General features: G+C 44.2%; 1 protein-coding gene across 4 annotated transcripts in view; it reads left to right on the top strand.

The window, feature by feature from the left end:
• The first annotated feature begins 10,876 nt into the window (after window positions 1-10,876).
• Window positions 10,877-27,116, top strand: part of LOC132899236 (basic helix-loop-helix ARNT-like protein 1) — a 59,254-nt gene continuing 43,014 nt past the window's right edge. For 2 of the 4 annotated variants that reach the window (XM_060940981.1, XM_060940978.1), the window contains exons 1-2: window positions 10,888-10,953; window positions 23,066-23,125. The gene's annotated coding sequence lies outside the window, so the exon portion shown is untranslated. Of the gene's footprint in view, window positions 10,954-22,529; window positions 22,568-23,065; window positions 23,126-27,116 lie in introns of those variants that run through there. The other 2 variants (XM_060940979.1, XM_060940980.1) reach the window with 2 other exon arrangements.

Here is a 27,116-nt window from a genome sequence, read left to right as displayed (position 1 = left end):
TGAACTTCAACTGCATCTGAATTGCTTTGTTCAAAATTCATTGTGGTAATGTACAGAACCAAAATTAGAAAAATGTTGTCTCTGTCCAAATATTTATGGACCTAACTGTATGTTTATTGCTTTTCAAAATGGAAAAAAAACACAGGACGAACAGATAAAAGAAAAAAAAGACCCTCCTCCCACCCCAAAACTAACAAATAAAACATGAACAGGATCAGCTCATCATGTAAAGAGATAACAAGGCCACAGTTATGACAAAAAAACTAAACATACATATTTTTTAAAAAAATTGTACAAAGTGAATAGTAAAATGAGAAATACACACAGCAAGGTGTTTCACAATGATCGACACATTAGTCCTTTCGTTGAAACAGTTGCAGCACAGGGTCCCACATCTTTTTAAACATGTCTCCCCTGTCTTCATTATAAAGTCTCAGTCTCTCCAGGTGAAGCATATTTGCCATTTCTCTCAACCACAGATCGTACGTGGGTGCAATGTCCGACCTCCACGCCCGGAGGATTAACTTCTTTGCAATCACAGTTCCAAATAGGATAGCCTTTTTCTCATATTTATTGGCAGAAGACAAAGGGGTAGTTGCCCCAAGAATGGCTACAAGCGGATCAGGCTCCCAACATTTCCCATAATCCATAGAGAAGCAATGAAAAATACTTTTTCAGTACCGTATGTGTACAGTTTACTACATAACCAAAAAAGGTTACCAGTCGTAGACTTGAATCTGTTGCAAATGGGTGAAACATCAGGAAAGAAACTGTGCAGTTTTTCTCTGTAATAACAGAGTCTATGTAATGTCTTAAACTGCATAAAGCAATGCCTGGCATTCACAGAGCAATCATGTATACTTTTTAAACATTCATCACATACGTCATCTTCCAATTCTGCATTCAGCTCATCTTTCCATGCCTGCCTAATACTTGCTGTGTTCAATGGAATATTGTTGTGCAAGATCCGGTAAAAGAATGAAACTGCCCCTTTAGCAGCAGGGTCAAATTTGTTTGTTGCCTCAAGGGCCTCATGCTCTACCAGAATTTCAAAGTTGGGTAAATGCGTCCTGACATAATTTCGAATTTGAAAGTATCAAAAAAGGCCAGATTTAGGAATGTCATATTTAGCTACAAGTTGTGGGTATGAGGCAAAATGCAGTTAATCTATAGGTCATCTATGTTGCAAATGCCTTTCCGTTTCCAGAGGAGGAAAACACTATCAGTCAGACCTGGTAAAAAAAAGGAATGGTTTTCACATATTGGGGTGTCCAAATAGGTTTTTGGAGCCTCTATGTAATGTTTTATCTGCTTCCAGATTCTTATGGTGTTGCCAATTACAAAACTGTTATTAAAGTATGCCTTTTTAACAGTAGCGGGACTGTTAAGAAGAGCCGATAATGAAGTTTTTTGGCAAAGCATTCTTTCCGTACACAACCATGCAGGGCAGGACTCTGCCTCAGAAGCAGGACCCTTCTTCCACCATGCAAGAATAGTTAGGTACGCAGCCCAATAATACAACTTAAAATTCGGTAAAGCAAAACCTCCCAAGTCCTTTGGTTTTGATAGGTATTTTTTAGAGATTCTAACAGTTTTATAACTCCAAATGAAAGGTATAATAATCGAGTCTAACTGCTTGAAGTGTGATTGCGCAATAAAACATGGAATGGACTGGAAAAGATGGAGAAAGAGGGGCAATACGATCATCTTGATTGCATTCATCTTCCCAGCCATGGATATTGGGAGGGTTTTCCAAAACTCGATATTGGTTTTGACTTGCTCAATTTTGCTTTCCCAGTTTAATCGGAGGAGATCGTTTGGGTTTTTGGTGACAGTCACTCCTAAATATGTAAAAGCTTTGTAGGATTTCTTAAATGGAATGGATTGCAAATATGCCTTGTTAACTACAGTGGAGACTGGCATACTGTAAGTTCGCTTTTCTCCCAGTTGATAGAAAATCCTGAGAGACTGCCACACCCGGACAAGGTGTGTCCACAACTACTGAAGACCTGCGCTGCTGAACTGGGTGAACCACTCCAACACATCTTCAACCTCAGCCTGCAGCTGGGGAGAGTGCCAACCCTCTGGAAGACATCATGTATCGTTCCAGTTCCCAAAAAGAATCGGCCCAGCGAGCTGAACGACTTCCGACCGGTGGCACTCACTTCACATCTGATGAAGACATTGGAGCGGCTCTTCCTCAGCCTCCTCAGACCCCAGGTACAACATACCCAGGACTGTCTGCAGTTTGCGTACCGGGCAGGTGTTGGTGTGGAAGACGCCATCCTCTATCTGCTACACCGAGCCCACTCACATCTGGATAAGGGAAATGGGACAGTGAGAATCCTCTTCTTGGACTTCTCGAGTGACTACACCAGCCCCTACTGCTTCAGGACAAACTGAACAGGATGCGAGTGGACCCCTGCCTGGTCACCTGGATCTCCAGCTACCTCACTGACAAGCCGCAGTACGTCAGGCTGAAGGACATCACGTCTGACACTGTAATTAGCAGCACCGGAGCACCCCAGGGCACGGTGCTGGCCCCTCTTCTCTTCACCCTGTACACCGCAGACTTCTGCTACAACTCGGAGCTGTGTCACATTCAGAAGTTTGCCGATGACACAGCCATCGTTGGGTGTATCAGTGACGACAGAGAGGAGGAGTATAGGAGCCTTGTGAGGGACTTTGCTGCGTGGTGCAACAGGAACCATCTGCAGCTCAACACCTCGAAGACCAAGGAGCTGGTCATTGACTTTGGGAGGTCCAGACCAAGGTCATGACCAGTTCTGATCGAGGGAGTCGAGGTGGAGGCTGTGGATTCCTACAGGTACCTCGGGCTGTGGCTGGACAGCAAGCTGCACTGGACTTGCAACACCAATCACTTATACAGGAAGGGACAGAGCAGGCTATACTTCCTTAGGAGGCTGCGGTCCTTTAACATCTGCAGGAAACTCCTATGGATGTTCTATCAGTCTGTGGTTGCCAGTGTCCTGTTTTACACCGTGGTGTGCTTGGGGGCAGCACATCCAAGAAGGACACATCCAGGCTGGACAAACTGATCAGGCAGGCCGGTTCTGTGGCCGCCATGAAGCTGGACTCTCTGGTGATAGTGGCAGAGAAGAGGTCTATGGACAAACTATTAAACATCATGGGTGATGCCAGTCACCCTCTGCACACCGTCATCAGCAACCAGAGGAGCCTGTTCAGTTACTGAATGCTCTTTCCCAAGTGCAGGACGAACAGACTCAAAAACTCCTTTGTCCCTCACACCATCAGACTGTACAACTCCTCTCTGGGGGGAAGGAGGGGTAACAGGAGGACAGAGGATGGGAAGGAGCAGTAGCCTAGCCTGACAATAAGCAATACCGGACAATGTGCAATATAAAGTGCAATATAAAGTGCAATATCTGTCCTGCTCTCCCCCCCCCACACACACACATACACACACACTTACCCTAACTCCACTTTTCCCCCTTCCCCCCTCCCCCTTCCTCTCTTCCCCATATCTTATTTTTTTATATTTGTATATGTAAATACTTAATTTATTTTAATTTATCGAGAAGTTTTCTCTATTTCTTTTCTCTGTTTATCTGTAATGATGCTGCTGGAATCTTAATTTCCCTGAGGGAACCCGCCCAAAGGGATCAATAAAGTTTTATCTAATCTAATCTAATCTAATCTAATCTAATCTAATCTAATCTAATCTAATCTAAACTTATTAATGAGAGTCAGGAGAGGAGGTATTGATTCTTGTGGCTGGGAAATGTTCAAGAGAATGTCATCCGCAATCAACACAAGCTTTTATTTGGTCATCCTTATATTATCACCCATACAGTGATTTCACTTTCACTCTCTGCAGTGTTTACACAAAATACATGTTCCAACTACTCAGCACTATAACTCTGGCCAACAACATTAACAGTGTACATTTACACTGATGACAAATTGTAAATGTGCAATCATTTCCAGCAGTATTAATCTTGAACAAATCTGTGAGACCATGTAAACCTGTAATAATATTTAAACATCTGATATTTGAACTTATTTGGGCATAATAATATTTGAACAACCGATATTTGAACATCGAAACTGATATCGCCCAGTATTGGTTTTTGTGCCATTATCAGCAGCCTGGGCCTGGCCACCGGAAGCCCCCAACCACACAGTGGATTGTAGGACATGTGTAAAGGGCGAATACTATTATTTAAAGCTTATTGGCAGTTTCTTTTTTTTTTTTTATTTGGATTTTAATGAACGTAGGTGTGAATGTGAGTGTTAATGGTTGTCTGTGTTTATGTGTCAGCCCTGTGATGACCTGGCGACTTGTCCAGGGTGTACCCCACCTTTTGCCCGTAGTCAGCTGGGATAGGCTCCAGCTTGCCTGCGACCCTGTAGAACAGGATAAAGCGGCTAGAGATAATGAGATGAGATGAGATGAGATGAGATGAGATGAGATGAGATGAGATGAGATGAGATGAACTATACACTATGGTACATTAGTCCACTTTTTCCCACTGGACCTCCATTTTGAAAACACCCTGTGGAGTGTAGGATATTTTTTGTTTGTTTGTTTGTTTGTTTGTTTGTTTGTTTGTTTGTTTGTTTGTTTGTTTCTCTCTAGTTTTCGTATAAACATGGGATTACAGTTCATTCAGCAAATTAGCCAGGCAACAACCACAGATGAACTTGACCTTTATGGGCTGTTTCACAACAGCCAGGATAAACTTTTCAGGTCCACAATAGTCCAAAAAATCAAAACTCAAAACTTTGTGTTTCTTTGCTGCCAAAAATGACCTTTTGAGGTGGAAATGAACTGCGCAGAATTTCAGAGCTAGAGGTCATATACTGGACGTGTTACTTGTGGTGAGAAGAGGCATATAGTGTATTTCTAAAATTGACCCACTTTCTTATCATCCACAAGAGTAAGATATATAAAGTGAAAAACTGTTGAAATGTCTATTAATTCATTCATAATTTAGTAATTAAGTAACTGTAATAACAACTGAACTGGTGACGAGTCTTATGGTTTTCTGGCAAGGACACTTTTTGACAGGCTCACATTTCAACCGCATGTGATGCTGCATATGCACCACAGCTGCATATGTGTCTTGCAGCTGTTTCAAGTCCTGATTTTTACTGTAGTGTTTGTAACAGCAGAGTATTCTGCTTCAAAAGAGACAGATTTCTCTTTAAAAATCATTTACAACCTCATCATATGGTGAGTGATTTCCAGAGAGGACATTTTAACGGATAAAGGATCTTGTCAAGGGTGTCACGGTGGTGTAGTGGTTAACACTGTCACCTCACAGCAAGAAGTTCCTGGGTTCAGGTCCTGGGGATGTCTTTCTTTGACCCTACCTCACAGTTCAGACATATGGAGAATACAGGAGATTGTTGTCACATGTACTGTAGTACACAACCAGTACTTGCCAGAAATTCCTGCAGCTCCTTCAGTGTTGCTGTAGGCCTCTTGGCAGCCTCCCTGACCAGTTTTCGTCTTGTCTTTTCATCAATTTTGGAGGGATGTCCAGTTCTCGGTAATGTCAGTGTTGTCCCAAATTTTCTCCACTTCTTGATGACTGTCTTCACTGTGCTCCATGGTATATCTAATGCCGTGGAAATGTTTTTGTACCCTTCTCCTGACTGATACCTTTCAACCATGAGATCCCTTTGCTGCTTTGTAAGCTCTCTGTGAACGCTGGCTTTTGCTGGAGGATGCAACTGAGTAAATGTCTGAACTTTATTTGGGGTTAATCAGAGTCATTTTAATTGATGGCAGGTGTGAACCCAAAAAGCCTGAATGCTGTAATTAAATCAAAAAGTGCTTCAACAATGTATTAATTTAAGGGTGAGCACACTTATGCAACCAGCTTATTGTACTTTTTTTACTTTTTATTTTCCCCCTAACAGATTTGTTTTTTTTTTTAAAGATTTTTTTGGGGCTTTTTGCACCTTTATTGGATAGGACAGTGTAGAGACAGGAAATGAGTGGGAGAGAGAGACGAGGAGGGATCAGGAAATGACCTCGGGCCGGAATCGAACCCGGGTCCCCGGATTTATGGTATGTGAACCTTTGCTTTCAGTATCTGGTGTGACCCCCTTGTGCAGCAATAACTGCAACTAAACATTTCCGGTAACTGTTGATCAGTCCTGCACACCGGCTTGGAGGAATTTTAGCCCGTTCCTCCGTACAGAACAGCTTCAACTCTGGGATGTTGGTGGGTTTCCTCACATGAACTGTTCGCTTCAGGTCCTTCCACAACATTTTGATTGGATTAAGGTCAGTACTTTGACTTGGCCATTCCAAAACATTAACTTTATTTTTCTTTAACCATTCTTTGGTAGAACGACTTGTGTGCTTAGGGTCGTTGTCTTGCTGCATGACCCACCTTCTCTTGAGATTCAGTTCATGGACAGATGTCCTGATATTTTCCTTTAGAATTCGCTGGTATAATTCAGAATTCATTGTTCCATCAATGATGGCAAGCCGTCCTGGCCCAGATGCAGCAAAACAGGCCCAAACCATGATACTACTACCACCGCCATGTTTCACAGATGGGATCAGGTTCTTATGCTGGAAAGCAGTGTTTTCTTTTCTCCAAACATAACGCTTCTCATTTAAACCAAAATGTTCTGTTTTGGTCTCATCCATCCACAAAACATTTTTCCAATAGCCTTCTGGCTTGTCCACATGATCTTTAGCAAACTGCAGATGAGCAGCAATGTTCTTTTTGGAGAGCAGTGGCTTTCTCCTTGCAACCCTGCCATGCACACCATTGTTGTTCAGTGTTCTCCTGATGGTGGACTCATGAACATTAACATTAGCCAATGTAAGAGAGGCCTTCAGTTGCTTAGAAGTTACCCTGGGGTCCTTTGTGACCTCGCCGACTATTACACGCCTTGCTCTTGGAGTGATCTTTGTTGGTCAACCACTCCTGGGGAGGGTAACAATGGTCTTGAATTTCCTCCATTTGTACACAATCTGTCTGACTGTGGATTGGTGGAGTCCAAACTCTTTAGAGATGGTTTTGTAACCTTTTCCAGCCTGATGAGCATCAACAACACTTTTCTGAGGTCCTCAGAAATCTCCTTTGTTCGTGCCATGATACACTTCCACAAACATGTGTTGTGAAGATCAGACTTTGATAGATCCCTGTTCTGTTCTTTAAATAAAACAGGGTGCCCACTCACACCTGATTGTCATCCCATTGATTGAAAACACCGGACTCTAATTTCACCTTCAAATGAGGTAATAAATAATCCTAGAGGTTCACATACTTTTGCCACTCACAGATATGTAATATTGGATCATTTTCCTCAATAAATAAATGACCAAGTATAATATTTTTGTCTCATTTGTTTAACTGGGTTCTCTTTATCTACTTTTAGGACTTGTGTGAAAATCTGATGATGTTTTAGGTCATATTTATGCAGAAATATAGAAAATTCACAAACTTTCAAGCACCACTGTATATCCTTTAAAGGTCTCATTGCATCGTTTTTTCATTAATTTTGCGGTGGTCTCTAGTATGAATGAATGCCCTGTGAGCCGGTTTTGGTGAAAAAAAATGCTGTGGTTCTCCTGTTTCAGGCTGTTCTAGTTTGGTGGAGGAGTGGGTGGGGGGAGAGCGACAGGATTTCAGCTCTTACTCATTAATATTCACGACATGTAAACATGTTACCTTTGATTGGCTAACAGCAATCAGTAAACGTGTTACCTCTGATTGGCTAACAGCACTGTGACACTACCTCCAGTGGGTCAGAACAAGCAGATGTGGGTGTCTTTGTAAAAACTGTTTTGATTGGCTATTATGGTCTCGACATCGATGTTTTGACCAATAACAATGTAGATAACACGAATTTTACATCACATTCAACGAGATTTAAACGAGACTAAAGATGGCAACTTACAAATAATGTGTAAACATCGTTGGAGTTAATAAAGTTTGAACAGCATGAAGGAACATACCCCAAACCCACGAAATTAATAAAAAAAATTCTCAACGGATTTGGCATAATATAAAAAGGTCATTTTTTACTCAGAAAAAGCGGAAATCCGCCGAAAAGCGGAAAACTCTCATCCCTGCCTAGCTTGTGACCATGTCATGCATGCTAACGTGGAGAATATGAACATGCTATTTTGTAACAAAAACCTTCGAACTAAAAGTTCATGTTTTACTTACAGCTTGTGAGCTGGTGGTCGATCGTCTTGACGGTACAGATCCAAGTATTAAAAACGACCTCGAAGCAAAACCACTACTGAAGGCACCGAAGTTTGAAAAGTCACTGTGGTTGAAATGATCAGAACACAGTACTAACGTTGCATTATACTTCGCTGGTGGTGTTCCAAAGATAAATTCCAACCATTTCTTCTTCAGCTCTTCTATCTTGCATCATTGCTCCGCTTAGGTTTCGTTTCTGTTGGCGGCTCCAGCCCGACTTTGGACGCTCGTAACTCGGGCAGGGGAGGTCCCAACCTCCCCAAACTTGGCAGCCAGCGACCTCTGCCCTCTCCCCAACAAACCAGCACTGCCAGGGCGGGCTAGCCCCTGCCTCGGGACGTAATTTGCCCCGAGGCGAGCCGCAGCGCTCCGCTTAGGTTTCGTTTCTGTCGGCGGCTCCAGCCCGATTTTGAACGCTCATAACTCGTGCAGGGGAGGTCCCAGCCTCCCCAAACATGCAACGTTGATGTGTTACTGCCACAAATAACACAGGCACGAACTTGTTCAGACATGTTTTCTACTTGCTGTTAGGTCCTCTTCGTTAGCTACTGACGAGATGGGCTCTGCTATCTATCCTCACGCTTAAATCCGAACTTTCTTCCCGTGGGCGGTCGCAAGCCAAGGTGGGTGAGGCCATGAATACTAATTTTCGAAGTGACGTAAGTTCGTAGGGCTTTTTCAGATTTGCTCATTTTTCCGACTATTTTCTTTCATAAGCTAATACAGGGAATGGGAGTAGAATTACATTTTCACATGCAGCATGCATATGCAACTCGGAGTGAACTATGGTATTTCAAAAAGAGCCAGTATTAAACGTTTTTGGTGGAAGGGCACCTTTAAAGTGCATATTCTGGACCAATTTTGTGGGGTTTTTTTATATGAAAGTATGTCCCTTTACACACTCATCCAGAAGGGTAATTTTGCACAAGGCCATCTGTCTACAGCAGAAAAAAATAAAATAACAAACCACGTCTGGAAAAATCCTAAGGGAGTCTGGAGCCAGATTCGTGACGTCACCTGCGGAAGCACCAGCAGGCTGCGCGAGCTTGCACGGTTTCAGTGCACAGCCTGTGTAGACCAAGCGCTCCCATTTCTCTCTCATTGTCCGGTCTTTTGGAAAATGATGAGTACTAATCCCATCATGATTGGTGTTGCTACACCCTCCTACGATACATCTGTTAACCATTTTAATAATTATGCGATAACATTGAAGAAATTTGCAGAAAACCACCAGGTCGTTTTCTGATAAACAAACCAGCGCTGATGTAGGATTCAGAGGGAGGCGTCCCGCACGCGACATCATGAAAATCAATGTTTGCCGGGAAATTCAAATGCCAAGTTTTTTCAGTGGCAGACCAATTCGCCTCAAATGGCTCGATTTCAACTGAATTTTTCTGGTATTGTGCAAGGTAAAAAAAAATTGCACAAAATGCAAAACGTGACAGATATTTGACCAAAGTTTAATATAAAATAGGAGAATTACATTGCTCTTGGGGGCAGCACAGTGGTGTTGTGGTTAGCGCTGTCGCCTCACAGCAAGAAGGTCCGGGTTCGAGCCCCGTGTCCGGCGAGGGCCTTTCTGTGCGGAGTTTGCATGTTCTGCCCGTGTCCGCGTGGGTTTCCCCCACAGTCCAAAGACATGCAGGTTAGGTTAACTGGTGACTCTAAACTGACCGTAGGTGTGAATGTGAGTATGAATGCTTGTCTGTGTCTGTGTGTCAGCCCTGTGATAACCTGGCGATTTGTCCAGGGTGTACCCTGCCTTTTGCCCGTAGTCAGCTGGGATAGGCTCCAGCTTGCCTGGGACCCTGTAGGACAGGATAAAGCGGCTACAGATGATGAGATGAGATGAGATGAGATGAATAATAATAATTATTCTGGCAGCACAGTGGTGTAGTGGTTAGCGCTGTCACCTCACAGCAAGAAGGTCCGGGTTCGAGCCCCATGGCCGGCGAAGGCCTTTCTATGTGGAGTTTGCATGTTCTCCCCGTGTCCGCGTGGGTTTCCTCCGGGTGCTCCGGTTTCCCCCACAGTCCAAAGACATGCAGGTTAGGTTAACTGGTGACTCTAAATTGACCGTAGGTGTGAATGTGAGTGTGAATGGTTGTCTGTGTCTATGTGTCAGCCCTGCGATGACCTGGCGACTTGTCCAGGGTGTACCCCGCCTTTCGCCCGTAGTCAGCTGGGATAGGCTCCGGCTTGCCTGCGACCCTATAGGACAGGATAAAACGGCTAGAGATAATGAGAGAGAGTGAGTGTTACAACTGACCCCGTTCTCCCTTATCAGAGCAGTTATGAAGCTGTAAAATGTAGACAACATAATTTTCACTCATCTGTACATTGTTATCAATATTAACTGCTTTTTTGTGTATTTTATTTCTTTGAACCTTTTTCCCTTTCGTCAACATGTTTCTGTTTTGTTTAACCGCTTTCACTTTCCACTGTTCAGCTGTAGCTCCTGTTTATATTTGTGTTGCGATGGGAACCGCGAGCAAGCCATTGGATGCGTTCTTGAATCAAGATCCTCAAGACGCTATTGGCTGCCGAGTCCATAATCTTCTCTCTGATTGGTCAGCGAAGTCGAGGCTCGTTCTGTGCTGGCACGGGATTGGTCAGTAAGTAGGTTAGTGGCGCGCTGGTTATTCAAGGCGAATGAAGAAAAGTAGGTCAGTGTAAATATGCGCCGTCCATGTTCCTGTGACTGTACATGTGCCTTTTCTGCCTTCTGTATGTGAGTACGACTTTTTAGCTGTAAATATAGCACACTCTGGTGCTTTTATTAGCCGTTTTCCTTCGTTTGGTAATGAGAGGAAGCTTTAAATAGCGCTGTGTGTGTGTGTAACTTTTACAGCCTGAACAGGTGGGATTTAATACCTACATACAGCTGTAATGGATAAACAGGGAAATAATTAGTCATGGGTTGACAGCTGTGTATCCAGATGTGTAGTGTTTTGTAGATCAGATGAGAGATGAGTTAGATCCAGCATTTTAGATTCTCCAGGAAGGAAAATGACAGTTGTTCCTGTCCCTATCAGCCATTATTATTATTATTATTATTATTATTATTATTATTATTATTGTTGTTGTTGTTTACAATTTCCTTTATATAAAACCCAGTCGACTAAAGTGACCCATGCATGTGCTGCTGTTCATCATTACATTCCTGACACGTAGTGGTGCAGCAAGATAACAAAGTAGCTCCTGTTTTCATCCATAAAGGTTGCCAGATTCGTGTGTTCATCTACTGTGCAAAAATCCATCCATTATCTGCAGCCGCTTTATCCTGTTCTACGCGAGCCAGAGCCTATCCCAGCTGACTACGGGTGAGAGGCGGGGTACACCCTGGACAAGTCGCCAGGTCATCACAGGGCTGACACATTTGGCCCTTTTCCACTACCCTTTTTCAGCTCACTTCAGCCCGACACGGCTCGCGTTTCGACTACCTCAGAGCAGCACGACTCAGCTCGCTTCAGCCCTACTCAGCACCCAAAACTCGCACGGTTTTGGAGTGGGGCTGAAGCGAGCCAAACCGAGCCGAGTGGGGCTAGGGGCGTGAGCAGACACTCCCCTGTGCACTGATTGGTGAGGAGGAGTGTCCTCACACGCCCACACACGCCCCGCGAGCACGCTGGTATCTGTAAACACCATAAACCCGGAAGAAGAAGAATTACGAATTACGAGAATTTCTGAAGCCTTATGTGCCTCGCCTCATCTATAGACCCTTTTCAGTCACGTGACCTTCGTAAACGCGACCACCATTTTGGACATGTAGCGGACTTCGGCTCGAATTGGTTTGAATGCGAGGAAGGCGACAAACGGAGAACATACAAGAAAAAGGAGCGAGATGCAGAAAACACCTTCGCTATCCAGCGACGTAGGGCATTTACAGGGCGAGCAGAGGGAGAAATAACAACAGTAACGACACATTAGCAACGCCGTACAGAAATAACGGTTTATGGCACAGACCCTTTCGGTTCTCGCTCATCTAGCTGCTACGCTACAATGACTGCTTAGACTGCAACAATAATACCTAACACACATTTAAGTATCCGTCGTAAAGACGTGAAACTCGTCGAGTGACGAGTGTGCGCATTGATAAGCTAACACAATCTAAAAGTAGACATACCATCACGCTGCCCTGGCGCTGTGTACAGTTTACCTTCTATGGTTTGTGCACTCACTATTTGCCATTACTTTCTCCAATCGTTGTGACAGATTACAGGGAACGGCCTGGATTTAAGAGACAAATACATGTTCCTCTTGTTTTGAACACTTATTTGTAGGCAGTGCTTTAATTTGTAAAGTGGGAGGTCCCGGAGCGCAGAGGATGAGCGGCTCCGGTGCGGAAAAAAAGGGGGCGGGGCGCTGCGCTTCTGGACATGTTTTGTAATAACACTGCAAATTAAGTTCATCTGCAGATATTTTGTGGATGTCGTTTCATGAGAGAAATCACCAACAAGGCAGATATCAAAATCAGACATTAACACTAAATAAACTTGCATTTTTTTTATTTAATTATTTGGGTTGTTTTTTTTTTTTTGTTACATAGTCAAAAGAGGTGTCGGATCACCGGATCCAGTGTAAATAGCTGCCGGAGCCAACGCCCGAGGTTCCGGAGCGCGCTCCGGCTTGCTCCCCCTCAAATTAAGCGCTGTTTGTAGGACACTGCCTCTGATCTGTCCTACAGTCTACCAACAGCAAAGGAACACAACGCTAGCTAATGTCGTTAGCTAATAGCTACTACAGAAGAACAAAGAGGTTACAATGGGTTATTTTAGCCTATTTGGTTACACACTTGCCGCCACAGAATGTTAACAGCAATGTAATGCCTTTTCTGGCTAATTTTATTCGTCTTACCTCCAACAAAGTGGTCACTACAGAAGCGCTGGTATGCCGAGGGCTGCCAATCTGTTAATTTTTTTTAATGGCCGCTATCCATCTTCTCCGTCGGGATCCGATAAAATGATAACCCTTGCCTTGTTTGGTGATGGTTACTACATCCAGGTGCACAACAATATAGTGGCATGATGGAAGTCTTGCTGAAAATAAACACTTTTTTTGCTGCCGTTCCTCAATGCTGGCTGTGGTAAACTACTGGTAGTACATGTCCAAAATGGCGGCTGCGTTTGTCGTGACGTCACGTGAAAAGGGTCCATACACTCTTGCCAGTATCTGTTGGTGTTGTCGGTGACAACAAGCCACAGCAGCAAGACTAACGACTCCATGTTCTCCATGTTTATTGTTTACTATCCGGGTCGTGAGACTACCGCTTAAAAGATCACTGATGTCACTGTTTGTGCCGCCTAACGACATCACGTGACGTCCACCCACTTTCGCTAACTCCACCCAATGTGTCCACCCACTTCCAGCCAGCACAGTTCAGCGCGGTTGTAGTCGAAATGCAACTCCAACAGCCCCACTCAGCTCAACTCAGCCCAACTCAGCACGGCACGGCTCAGCCCAACTCAGCCGCGTTGGTAGTGGAAAAGCGGCAATAGAGACACAACCATTCACACTCACATTCACACCTACGGTCAATTCAGAGCCACCAGTTAGCCTAACCTGCATGTCTTTGGACTGTGAGGGAAACCCATGCAGACTCCACACAGAAAGGCCCTCGTCAGCCGCTGGGCTCGAACCCAGGACCTTCTTGCTGTGAGGCGACAGTGTTAACCAGTACGCCGCCCCAAAAATCCATCCAAAGCCCGAAAATTGCTCAACAGTAGAAAAGTGGGTGTGGCTTCTGATGCCCCCTGGTGGTCAGCGATATGACAACAAACAATCCTTCAAGATTAAGATCAAGATTCAGTCATTGATTTTCATTTAAGTGAAACATTGATTGGAATTTGTTTTGGTGTGTGCTCAAGAAGACAAAAAATGTAATACAAATACATAATAACTATACAAGGGTGGTGTAGTGGTTAGCACTATTGCCTCACAGCAAGAAGGTTCTGGGTTTGAGCCCAGTGCATCTCCCATAACCCGGGACGGAACAGTACCATCACGTATTTTAATGTGGTGTCACGTATTTTCTTATATTTGCCTTCCGGGTTTTTATATGCTGTTCCGTTCCATGTATAACAAGTGTTCCGTCCCGCAATACCATTTTTGTGACATTTATTTACATCATGTATAATCTTACCTTTTTTGTTCCAGTTTCACAGAGACATCCGTCACGTCCACCGTTTTATTAATCGGTACTTACGTTAGTCATCCCGCCTTTATAGATGAACCCGTCCCGTCACGTATGATAAATAAAGTTAGAAGAAAAACAAAATATATTGTTTAGTTGTTTTATTTATTTATAAATCACAGTTGTTCCTGTCCTTATCAGCCATTCTTATTATTGTTTTTGTTTACAATTTCCTTTATATAAAACCCAGACGACTAAAGTGACCCACGCATATACTGTTCATCATTACATTCCTGACACGTAGTGATGCAGCTAGATAACAAAGTAGCTCCTGTTTTCATCCATAAAGGTTGCCAGATTCGTGTGTTCATCTACTGTGCAAAAATCCATCCAAAGCCCTAAAATTGCTCGAGTAGAAAAGTGGGTGTGGCTTCTGATGCCCCCTGGTGGTCAGCGATATGACAACAAATGATCTTTCAAGATCAAGCTGAAGATTCAGTCATTGATTTCCATTTCAGTGAAACATTGATTGGAATTTGTTTTGGTGTGTGCTCAAGAAGACAAAAAATATCATACAAATACAATGCAATAGGGGGCGGCACGGTGGTGTAGTGGTTAGCGCTGTCGCCTCACAGCAAGAAGGTCCTGGGTTCGAGCCCCGTGGCCGGCGAGGGCCTTTCTGTGTGGAGTTTGCATGTTCTCCCCGTGTCCGCGTGGGTTTCCTCCGGGTGCTCCGGTTTCCCCCACAGTCCAAAGACATGCAGGTTAGGTTAACTGGTGGCTCTAAATTGACCGTAGGTGTGAATGTGAGTGTGAATGGTTGTCTGTGTCTATGTGTCAGCCCTGTGATGACCTGGCGACTTGTCCAGGGTGTACCCCGCCTTTCGCCCGTAGTCAGCTGGGATAGGCTCCAGCTTGCCTGCGACCCTGTAGAAGGATAAAGCGGCTAGAGATAATGTGATGTGATGTGTGACAATGCAATAGGAGTAATCTGCAGCTCAACACCTCGAAGACCAAGGAGCTGGTCATTGACTTTGGGAGGTCCAGACCAAGGTCACGACCAGTTCTGATCGAAGGAGTCGAGGTGGAGGCTGTGGATTCCTACAAGTACCTCGGGCTGTGGCTGGACAGCAAGCTGGACTGGACTTGCAACACCAAACACTTATACAGGAAGTGACAGAGCAGGCTATACTTCCTTAGGAGGCTGCGGTCCTTTAACATCTGCAGGAAACTCCTGTGGATGTTCTATCAGTCTGTGGTCGCCAGTGTCCTGTTTTACACCGTGGTGTGCTGGGGGGGCAGCACATCCAAGAAGGACACATCCAGGCTGGACAAACTGATCAGGCAGGCCGGCTCTGTGGTCGGCATGAAGCTGGACTCTATGGTTACGGTGACTATGGACAAACTACTGAACATCATGGACGATGCCAGTCACCCTCTGCACACCGTCATCAGCAACCAGAGGAGCCTGTTCAGTTACTGAATGCTCCTTCCCAAGTGCAGGACGAACAGACTTAAAAACTCCTTTGTTCCTCACGCCATCAGACTGTACAACTCCTCTCTGGGGGGGAGGAGGGGTAACAGGAGGACAGAGGACGGGAAGGAGCAGTAGCCTAGCCTAACAAAAAGTAGTACTGGACAATGTGCAATATAAATGTGCAATACCTTTCTTGCTAGATTTTTTTTTCTTCATTTTTTATTTTTTATATTTGTATATGTTAATACTTAATTTATCTAGAAGTTTTCTCTATTTTCTATTCTCTGTTTATTCTCTAACAATGCTGCTGGAATTTTAATTTCCCTGAGGGAACCCTCCCAAAGGGATCAATAAAGTATCTATCTATCTATCTATCTATCTATCTATCTATCTATCTATCTATCTATCTATCTATCTATCATAATAATAATAACTATACAAGGGTGGTGTAGTGGTTCGCACTATTGCCTCACAGCAAGAAGGTTCTAGGTTCGAGTCCAGTGCATCTCCCATAACCTGGGACGAGACGGAACAGTACCATCACGTATTTTAATGTGGTGTCATGTATTTTCTTATATTTGCCTTCCGGGTTTTTATATGCTGTTCCGTCCCATGTATAACAAGTGTTCCGTCCTGCAATACCATTTTTGTGACATTTATTTACATCATGTATAATCTTAGGGTGGCACAGTGGTGTAGTGGTTAGCACTGTCACCTCACAGCAAGAAGGTCCTGGGTTCGAGCCCAGCGGCCGGCGAGGGCCTTTCTGTGTGGAGTTTGCATGTTCTCCCCGTGTCCGTGCGGGTTTCCTCCGGGTGCTCCGGTTTCCCCCACAGTCCAAAGACATGCAGGTTAGGTTAACTGGTGGCTCTAAATTGACCGTAGGTGTGAATGTGAGTGTGAATGGTTGTCTGTGTCTATGTGTCAGCCCTGTGATGACCTGGCGACTTGTCCAGGGTGTACCCCGCCTCTCGCCCGTAGTCAGCTGGGATAGGCTCCAGCTTGCCTGCGACCCTGTAGAACAGGATAAGCAGCTACAGACAATGGATGGATGTATAATCTTACCTTTTTTGTGCCAGTTTCACAGAGACATCCATCACATCCACCATTTTATTAATCGGTACTTACGTTAGTCATCCCGCCTTTATAGATGAACCCGTCCCGTCATGTATGATAAATAAAGTTAGAAGAAAAACAAAATATATTGTTTAGTTGTTTTATTGTCAAAACATATAACTTAACTACTATTTATTCATCTATTTTACAATTTCAGGTTCTTATCTTTTTTGATCTGTGCTTCTGTTTTATGACCCACGTTTTCACAATCAGTGTGAAACCACATTTTACATTCATTGCACATAAAATACAAATCTGAATCTTCTGGTAACTTACAACTACAGTAAAGCCTTTCTACATGAATGTTTCTATATCTATCAGTTTTCTCAAGAATTTTATGTGGGAACATGGTAAAGAGTTTGTTTCTCTCATGACCCTAACATCATACTTGACAGTACATGGGTCAACGCCATGTCAAATACACCACAGGAATTAGTATCAGGTTGGGATTGAACATCTACAAATTTCAAAACTAGTGACATTGATGACACTGGTCTTGCAAACCGAGCCACACTTCTTAAATATGTTAACCTGAGATAGTTGCCTCCTCCACTGTCTAACACATCAACATCTCCATCATGACAGTTAAAAGTGGAGACAACTATCCAGTGAGAACCCATCCCAACAGGATGGTGCTCGTTCCGCCACATGGGATTTCTTTGTGATTTCACACTGAGGTATATTCCGTAATTGGAGTTCCAGGCTTTTAGATCAATTTTGATTGAAAATATCATGAATATGGGTGGCACGGTGGTGTAGTGGTTAGCACTGTCGCCTCACAGCAAGAAGGTCCGGGTTCGAGCCCCGTGGCCGGCGAGGGCCTTTCTGTGCGGAGTTTGCATGTTCTCCCCGTGTCCGCGTGGGTTTCCTCCGGGTGCTCCGGTTTCCCCCACAGTCCAAAGACATGCAGGTTAGGTTAACTGGTGGCTCTAAATTGACCGTAGGTGTGAATGTGAGTGTGAATGGTTGTCTGAGTCTATGTGTCAGCCCTGTGATGACCTGGCGACTTGTCCAGGGTGTACCCCGCCTTTCGCCCGTAGTCAGCTGGGATAGGCTCCAGCTCGCCTGCGACCCTGTAGAACAGGATAAGCGGCTACAGATGATGGCTGGATGGATGAAACATTGATTGGAATTTGTTTTGGTGTGTGCTCATTTTTTTTCTGAACTGCTTATATCAGAGGCTGAGGGGGTTATCATGACCAACAAGACCAACTAAAACTTTGCAACTGCCGTTTAAAAAAATAATCTAGTTAACATCTAGTTTGACGAATCCAATAGTCATCCATTGTTGTGTTTGGAACTAGCATTGCTGGAAAGTGGAGATGTATACAGAGATGTAGTGACGCTCCATGTGGTTCTCTAGCCTGTGGAAAAGCAAACCGGTTTTTATGAGGTTCTGAAGTTGAACCAACTCTGAACTGGCATGAGCACCAGCTCAGAACTAGCACTTAGTCTGGGTAGCTGGCAAGGGAGTATGTGTTAGCTCTGTGATAGATTGGTGACCTGTCCAGGGTGTATCCCACCTCTCGCCCAACGTCAGCTGGGATTGGCTCCAGTTCACCCATGACCCACAATGGATAAGCGGTATAGAATATGAATGAAGGTAAATGGGGACACCGTGGTGCAGTGCCACCCCAGGGTCTGCAGTTTGATCCTGAGCTCGGGTCATTGTGTGGAGTTTTTTCTCCCCAAGTCTGTGACTTTTCCCTCCAGGTTCTCTGGTTCTCTCCTGAAAACATGCCAGTGGGTGGACTGACTGTGCGAAGTTGCAAGTGTGTGTGTGTTTATGGTGCCCTGCAAAGTACTCGTTCCATCCAGGGTGTATTCCTGACTCATGCTTGGTGTTCCACCAGAGGCGGTGTATGATGACATCTGGATCACATCTGTCAACAATGTGGAATAGTGAACATGACAACTCTATGACTGCTCTGAAAAAAGCTCAAAGAATAAACATTGCACTCCCACGACTAGGAGGGGCGATGTGAAGCCTAACCAAAAATAGAAAATGTAAACGTACAGGGTTATATTTGGACTGACTTGTTTCCAACCAACAGAGTTTAATGTGTTGGAAACAGCAATATATTCTAATGCTGTATAAAGAAGTCATAGTTTTACCACATTGAGGGAGGATTTTAGAGTTTAACATGCACTGTGTAAATGATTTTGATATATAAATCAGTGGGTTTTATTGTCCCATCATTCCATAATTGTCTATAGAATTAGTTTGAATCACTTTCATTGATTTAGGCCTCATTTAAACGTGATGTTAGTTTGATTTTTAGTGATCCAATAATGATCTGATCAACCAGACTGCATCACGATGAAGTCTGACTTGCACTGCGATTGGATTATCGTTAGCTCATCCGGCTGACAGGTGATGAACTTACCGTATGCCATCATGTGTTGTCCGTCCGTCGTCGTCCACGTTTCACAAAAATCGCTTCTTCTCTCTCAATTCTTCACCGATTTTTTTTTTTTTTTTATTCTTTTTGGCAGGAAGGTAGGTCTACCCTGGGGCGCATATACAGTAGCTTCTACCCAAATTTACATAATCGCAATGAATAATGAAGATGTGGAGTAATTAAGCCCTAACAAGCAGTTTGCACACAAATCACGTCTTCTCCCCCCTCAGTTCTTCACCGATTTTGATTCTTTCTGGCATGAAGGTAGGGGTACCTAGGGTGCATAAAACTTCTTCCCAGATTTGATTTCTCACGTGGCCGGAGTGAGCTACGCCGTCATTGAGGGTCTCGTTATTAAAGCATGCAATTAATAATAATAATAATAAGTTAAATTTATATAGCGCCTTTCAAAAAACCCAAGGATGCTTTACAATTATAGACAAGGAAAGAAAAAAAATAAATAAAAATATAATAAAAAGTAAAAAGTCCACCAAGTAGGGGTCAGGATGTAATTCCCGTGGTGTAGCAGCCACAGTCCCACCAAAAGGCGCACGAAAACAAGTCCCACATCTCCAGCACCGCCGTCGTGACGCCGTCAGCAACATCGCTCGAACACCACGCCGTGGATCCACACAGCGAGCAGAGAAGCTCCGCCACGCAGAGCGCTGGTGTGTCCCAAACCGCCTGCACAGCCGCCGCGACGCCACCGAGCAACTAGCCTGGGCCCGCCCATCCTAAGTGTGACGCAACACGAGGGCCTGTTGCGAGCTTAGTCTGGCCAGGCAAGCTATCTCCAGCTCTTCCAAGCTCCCGAAAAATCGGGAGCCAATCAACTTTGAGCATCTCCAACGGCCCTGGGTAGAGGCGTGTTCAAGGCAGTGACGTAGTAGAACTGCGACCGGAAGCCATAGATTGTTTACAGAATCTATGCCGGAAGCGCTTCATTCACATCACGAGCATGGAGCAGCGGCAAGCCTTTGACACAGCGGTAGATGCTGTATTGAAAGCATTCAACAGGAAGTTCTCATTGAAAACGGAGCAGAGAGCAGCCCTGGAGGTATTTATTGAAAGGAAGGACGTTTTCGCCTTGCTCCCGACCGGCTTCGGTCAGAGTTTAATCTACCAGTTAGCCCCGTCGCGTCACATACGTCAGAGGAAAGAGTGATGTGATTGGTTTAAGCTTCGTCACAGCCTTTTCTGGCTTCGACCAGTAGCAAACTGAGGCATTTCAGGGAGGCGGGTCAACCACGTGCTTTGGGAAACGTTTGGGCTTAATATCTTTGCCAGACCAAATGCTCGCAGAGCTTTGAAGTCGCGTTAGCCAGGCTACCGAGCAACATCGCTCGGAACATCACTCCAAGCGTTAAAGCACAGAGCGCTGGACAACCACGATGTAAATTGAGCAACAGGCTCACTGCAGTCCACAGCTGGGAGTGCAGGCATCACCCACAGCGAACCAAGGCCTGGAGGGAACCGACGCCCCAAACTGGGTCCGGAGCTACACCACAACCGGCAGACAAAACACTCAAACAAACACCAAACTACACAAACACACAGGAAAGAAAAAAAAATAGAAAAAGAAAAAAATAAGAGCTCCGGTGAGAAGCGGCCGCCAGAACGCACACGATGTACTCTCAACTGGAAACGAAAAAAAAAATTGTGCAAAAAATTGCAATTGTGTTGAATTTATTGATCCGGTTTGAAAATGTGTGTACACAGCAAACTCTATGCTAGATTTCAGAGCATTGAGTGAAGTGTTTGCTCTACAATGTGTTTCTGAGGACCGAAGACTCAGCGTGTGTTATTAGTCCATGTGAGTGGACATCTTAGCTGTTTACCAACTGCTTTGGGACAAACCCATAGGAACAGACTGCAGATTAGCAGGGGAAGATTTCTCTTTGGAAAACTGTTTCGTTTGGATGCAATGAGTCAAGCAGAACCTTCAGTCAGCGTGTTTTGTAAAGCAAGTGAATTGTGAGCAAGATATTCCCTTATAAATCACATATCACTAGCACACATCACCAGATGAATATTTTTGCCACACCGTCCTCGGTCCATGCTACATGAAAGCATGTTGGAAATAAACGTATGCTGATTCACAGATATAGAAGTGGCTGCCCTGCCCTCAGTCTTCATCTCAGTGCTCCATCTGTACATCTGTGATTCATTCTGTCTTACTCACCGCCCTGCCTTACTCATCCGTCATGTCGTAGTCATCACACTGCTGCTGCTCCTAATCTGCACTGCAGTTTAAATGTTATTGCTGGTATTACCATTTATTTCATTTGCATTTCGGCGGCACGGTGGTGTAGTGGTTAGCGCTGTCGCCTCACAGCAAGAAGGTCCGGGTTCGAGCCCCGTGGCCGGCGAGGGCCTTTCTGTGCGGAGTTTGCATGTTCTCCCCGTGTCCGCGTGGGTTTCCTCCGGGTGCTCCGGTTTCCCCCACAGTCCAAAGACATGCAGGTTAGGTTAACTGGTGACTCTAAATTGACCGTAGGTGTGAGTGTGAATGGTTGTCTGTGTCTATGTGTCAGCCCTGTGATGACCTGGCGACTTGTCCAGGGTGTACCCCGCCTTTCGCCCGTAGTCAGCTGGGATAGGCTCCAGCTTGCCTGCGACCCTGTAGAACAGGATAAAGCGGCTACAGATGATGAGATGAGATCATTTGCATTTCATATATACTCTGCTCACACCACTCTTGTATTCGAGTCACTAAACCTCAAGTCCGAATCCAGTCTTGAGTCCCCAGTGTTCAAGTCGGAGTCAAGTCCAAGTTATTAAAAAATTTGAGTCAAGTCCAAGTCGAGTCCACTGTTGGTCCGAGTCGAGTCCGAGAACAAGACTCCAACTGCACCATTTGACGGTGGCTGTTTCAGCGCTATTAACATTTAGTTTGTTCCTGAACATGACGTGTGAACAGGTGAATGTGCTTCTCTTTGTCAGAGAGTGTGAAATATTCTGTCAGAGATGGTTGGGAGACGAATGTACTGTAAGTGCAGAAGGTGTGTTTCTTAATACAAGTGAAGACGGTAAACAATCCAGAACGGCAAGCAAAATCGTAAAACGGTGAAACAGGCAATAGGTCGAGCGAGGCACAAACAGGCTATCGTAGACTCGGCAGAATCAAAGACGAGAAACAAGAAATCAGGGATCAGGAAACCAAACAAGGAAATAAGGCTCGGTAATGTGTCAGCAACACAACTCAATACTTCGCAAGGTAAGTGTGTTTTCACAGTTTTTATATAAGCGCACTGATTGCGCCTTAATCCTGTGTAGGTGCGAGTTGTTTACGGCGTGTGCGCGAGAGTCTGCTTGGCGCACGCGCTGTCTGAAGTGCGCCCTAGAGTCTATCTGATGCACGCACCAAGGCCGGCAGGTGTGACACTCTTACACGAAGTTAGTACAAAAATTAATATAGATATAAATGTCTTATGCTAAATTATTATGGCATGTTACAAAAAATAAAGAAAAACTCCGAGTCCTCGTCTCCAATTTACGAGGCTGAATACAGTTAATGTACGAGTCTGAGTCCAAGTCCAAGGCCGAGTCATCCGTGGTCAAGTCACAAGTCCTTAAAATTAGGGCACGAGTCGGACTTGAGTACTCCAAGCCTGGCTCACACCATATTAGTGATTCGTGCAATATTAAAAATCATTATTCATAAAGAAGTCAACTTTAGCAGGCTCCATGACCTTGTGTTTCTCCTTATCTGTAGGTTGTGTGCCTGGCGTTGTGTGTTGGGAGGTAAAAGGAGGCGCTGAGGACTGGGACCTGGGTAACATAACTTTAGCAAGGAATACACACCTTACACATTTGAATTTAGTTTGCTGGCAACATTAAAGATGTACAGTACCATGCAAAAGTCTTAGGCCCCCTATTTCTTTATTTTTTCATCCAAACTTTTATAGATTTCTGTTTTATGACTTTGACATTGGCGGCACGGTGGTGTAGTGGTTAGCGCTGTCGCCTCACAGCAAGAAGGTCCGGGTTCGAGCCCCGTGGCCCGCGAGGGCCTTTCTGTGCGGAGTTTGCATGTTCTCCCCGTGTCCGCGTGGGTTTCCTCCGGGTGCTCCGGTTTCCCCCACAGTCCAAAGACATGCAGGTTAGGTTAACTGGTGACTCTAAATTGAGCGTAGGTGTGAATGTGAGTGTGAATGGTTGTCTGTGTCTATGTGTCAGCCCTGTGATGACCTGGCGACTTGTCCAGGGTGTACCCCGCCTTTCGCCCGTAGTCAGCTGGGATAGGCTCCAGCTTGCCTGCGACCCTGTAGAAGGATAAAGCGGCTACAGATAATGAGATGAGATGAGACTTTGACATTGAATCAGTACAAAAATATTTTAGTCCAAACGTTCACTTTCCAGCACAAAATTAAATGTTACAAAAAAAAGTTTGTATCTGAGCAGCATAATACATAAGCGAGCACTTTTCAGATTAAAAAAGAAAACATAATGAAGGCTACTGGGTTTTGGGGCAAAATTAAGAAGCGAGTGTGACGGTCAAAGTGTCCAGAAGAACTGTGGCTGGTTCTGTAAGATCTTATCTCATTATCTCTAGCCGCTTTATCCTGTCCTACAGGGTCGCAGGCAAGCTGGAGCCTATCCCAGCTGACTATGGGCGAAAGGCGGGGTACACCCTGGACAAGTCGCCAGGTCATCACAGGGCTGACACATAGACACAGACAACCATTCACACTCACATTCACACCTACGGTCAATTTAGAGTCACCAGTTAACCTAACCTGCATGTCTTTGGACTGTGGGGGAAACCGGAGCACCCGGAGGAAACCCACGCGGACACGGGGAGAACATGCAAACTCCGCACAGAAAGGCCCTCGCCGGCCACGCGGCTCGAACCCAGGACCTTCTTGCTGTGAGGCGACAGCGCTAACCACTACACCACCGTGCCGCCTGCTTACTGTTTATAGTAAATTAAAATGAAAGAAAATTGCTATGATCAAGCCCTTGGTGTAATAGTAAGCTATGTTACGCCTAGATAAAATATTTAAAAGGCGAAGGAGAGTTTGGATTGAAGAGCTGTAAACTAAATTATGTGACTGTACTGTGATGAAACACAGCAATGCTGGTATTAATATTGATGAAATTACCGGGTTTTTTTTTAAATGGCATTTTTATGGGTTGAAAATGGCTCAAAAAGCCATCTACTGCTTAAAATCATTCTGAACCTTGCAAGGCCGATGCTGATGTAAAGTCACTGGTTGATATTTCTCTCCATCATTAAATTTTTTTATTTTTAAAAAAAAATAATGTTAGCGCCAGCGGCACGGTGGTGTAGTGGTTAGCGCTGTCACCTCACAGCAAGAAGGTTCTGGGTTCAAGCCCAGTGGCCAACGGGGGCCTTTCTGTGTGGAGTTTGCATGTTCTCGCATGGGTTTCCTCTGGGTGCTCCGGTTTCCCCCACAGTCCAAAGACATGCAGGTTAGGTTAACTGGTGACTCTAAATTGACCGTAGGTCTGAATGGTTGTTTGTCTCTGTATATCGGCTCTGCGATGATCTGGTGACTTGTCCAGGGTGTACCCCGCCTCTCGCCCATAGTCAGCTGGGATAGGCTCCAGCTTGCCTGCGACCCTGCACAGGATAAGCGGTTATGGATAATGGATGGATGTTAGCGCCATCTAATAAGAGGTGAGCAGATCCCTCGTCCCCCAGGCCCGCCCTTGAGCAGTGCTCATTTTCAATGTTGAGTCTCACCTTCTCTGATGTGATATTCTCGTGCAAACAGTAGGTTATTTTGCAAACAAAATTAATTTCGATTTATTTTTTTGACCTCAACATAAGCAAAAAAAAAAGTTTATTAATAATATACAAATTGAATCATTCCATGTATTAATTAAAATATTTTCTGGCAAACAGATTAATACACATGGCCCTGAATTACTTGGAAAAAATGCATGGTGTAAAATTGAACATACTGGTCATAATCAGAGGGTTCCTTTTTTATTATTTTAAGCTTTATTTGATTAAAAACAATACGATTTAATAAAAACTGCAAGAAAATGTTATAGACGACATTATCCATTATAACTGTTACATTGGGGAAAAAAGTGTATAAGGCCATCCTTTAAAAAAAAATCTGTTTCCTGTCCACCGGGTGAGCAAAAAAATTCAGTAGGGAGGGAGGGATTTTTTAAAATTATTTATATATATATATATATATATATATATATATATATATATATATATATGAGTGATTCCACGCTTATGGGTACTGAAATGGGGACATGAACTTATTCACCTAAAACCATTTCTTTTTTTACCATCAGGTCACAAAACATGTAATCTTTAATGAATGATATGTTAAAAGATAACTTTAATTTTCTGAGATGTAATAAAAACCTATTTATATGCCAAAGTCAAGCCTATGAGTTCCAAAATGATGTCTGTTACATTACTTCTGTTACGATTGTCCATCTTGCGTCTGTTACAAATTAATTACAATCTAGCTATATACCATGTTAATCTTATTGAAAGAATGTGTATGTTTATTCTACTACACATGTTTATTAATTATATTTGCTAAAACATCACCTTCCTATGTTTCAAAAAGTAATTCTACATTGTTAAAATTGAGAATATATATGTCCACAACACTTCTGTTACGTTCTGACTTTGGCATATAAATATGTTTTTATTACATCTCAGAAAATTAAAGTTATCTTTTAACATATCATTCATTAAAGATTACATGTTTTGTGACCTGATGGTAAAAAAAAGAAATGGTTTTAGGTGAATTTTTAAAAATAAGTTCATGTCCCCATTTCAGTACCCATAAGTGTGGAATCACTCATATATATATATATATATATATATATATATATATATATATATATATATATATATATGGATGGATGGATAAGAAATCGCAATGCTGTGTTTTGCTTTTTCTTTCAGTACTTTTTTATTACAAAAGCAGACACATTTAAAGGACCCATGGCATGGTGGTTTGTTGATGCTTTAAACGGGCTCGTGGAGGTTTCCGGATGTTATATCTGCAGCCTTTCTTGAAATGAACCCTCGGAACGTAGATATAGCCTCCTGGAAGAAAGCCCCATTTCAGCCCTTTTCCCAGTGCGTCGTTTTGCTAATGAGAAGCATGGGGGCGGGGAAGGGTAGAGGGTGGGGGCGTGCCATGGGGGGAGGGGGAGGGGCTGCCGTCTGCCTCCCGAGCCGGCCGAGAGCGCTCCTCGTCGGGCACAGCCAGGCGGGCGAATGGTCCGTCCGCCCTGTCTAAAAAAATGGTACAACTCGACCCCATGGTAAAACTGGGACTTTGTCGTTTTTTTTCAGCCTGAGGCCCATGGTAAAACTGAGCAGTTTTACCATGGAGGAGTGGGGACTTTGCCGTTTCCTCCCCCCAACTCGCCCCTGGGAGAACCGCTGCCTCCACGGGCGGCCGGTGCCGCTGGAGGGCCGCCCGCGCGACCTCGGCTCCCGACAAAAGATTGGATCTAGGGCTGACTTTCAGTGGATCGCAGCGATGGAGCTGCTCTGCCACTCACAACACCCCGGCCCAGAATCAGGGAAAAATACCGCGCGCTGACGTCATTAAGGTGCGACGCGAGGAAATAAAATAAATTCAACAAATGTTTGGGTTTTTACTGAACAATCAAACAAATAAAATGAATGAGTGACTTAAAAAAAAGGATGTGGGTGTCTTTGTAAAAACTGTTTTGATTGGCTATTATAACAGAGCATGCTGCATGCTTTTTGGTTTTGTAGCGCAGAGTACCTGGCTAACTGCAGGAAG

The sequence above is a fragment of the Neoarius graeffei genome, chromosome 15, assembly GCF_027579695.1.
Source record: "Neoarius graeffei isolate fNeoGra1 chromosome 15, fNeoGra1.pri, whole genome shotgun sequence".
Lineage (NCBI taxonomy): Eukaryota > Metazoa > Chordata > Actinopteri > Siluriformes > Ariidae > Neoarius > Neoarius graeffei.
The sequence above is the reverse complement of the archived record's forward strand: the minus strand, read 5'-3'. Positions and strand labels throughout refer to the sequence as shown.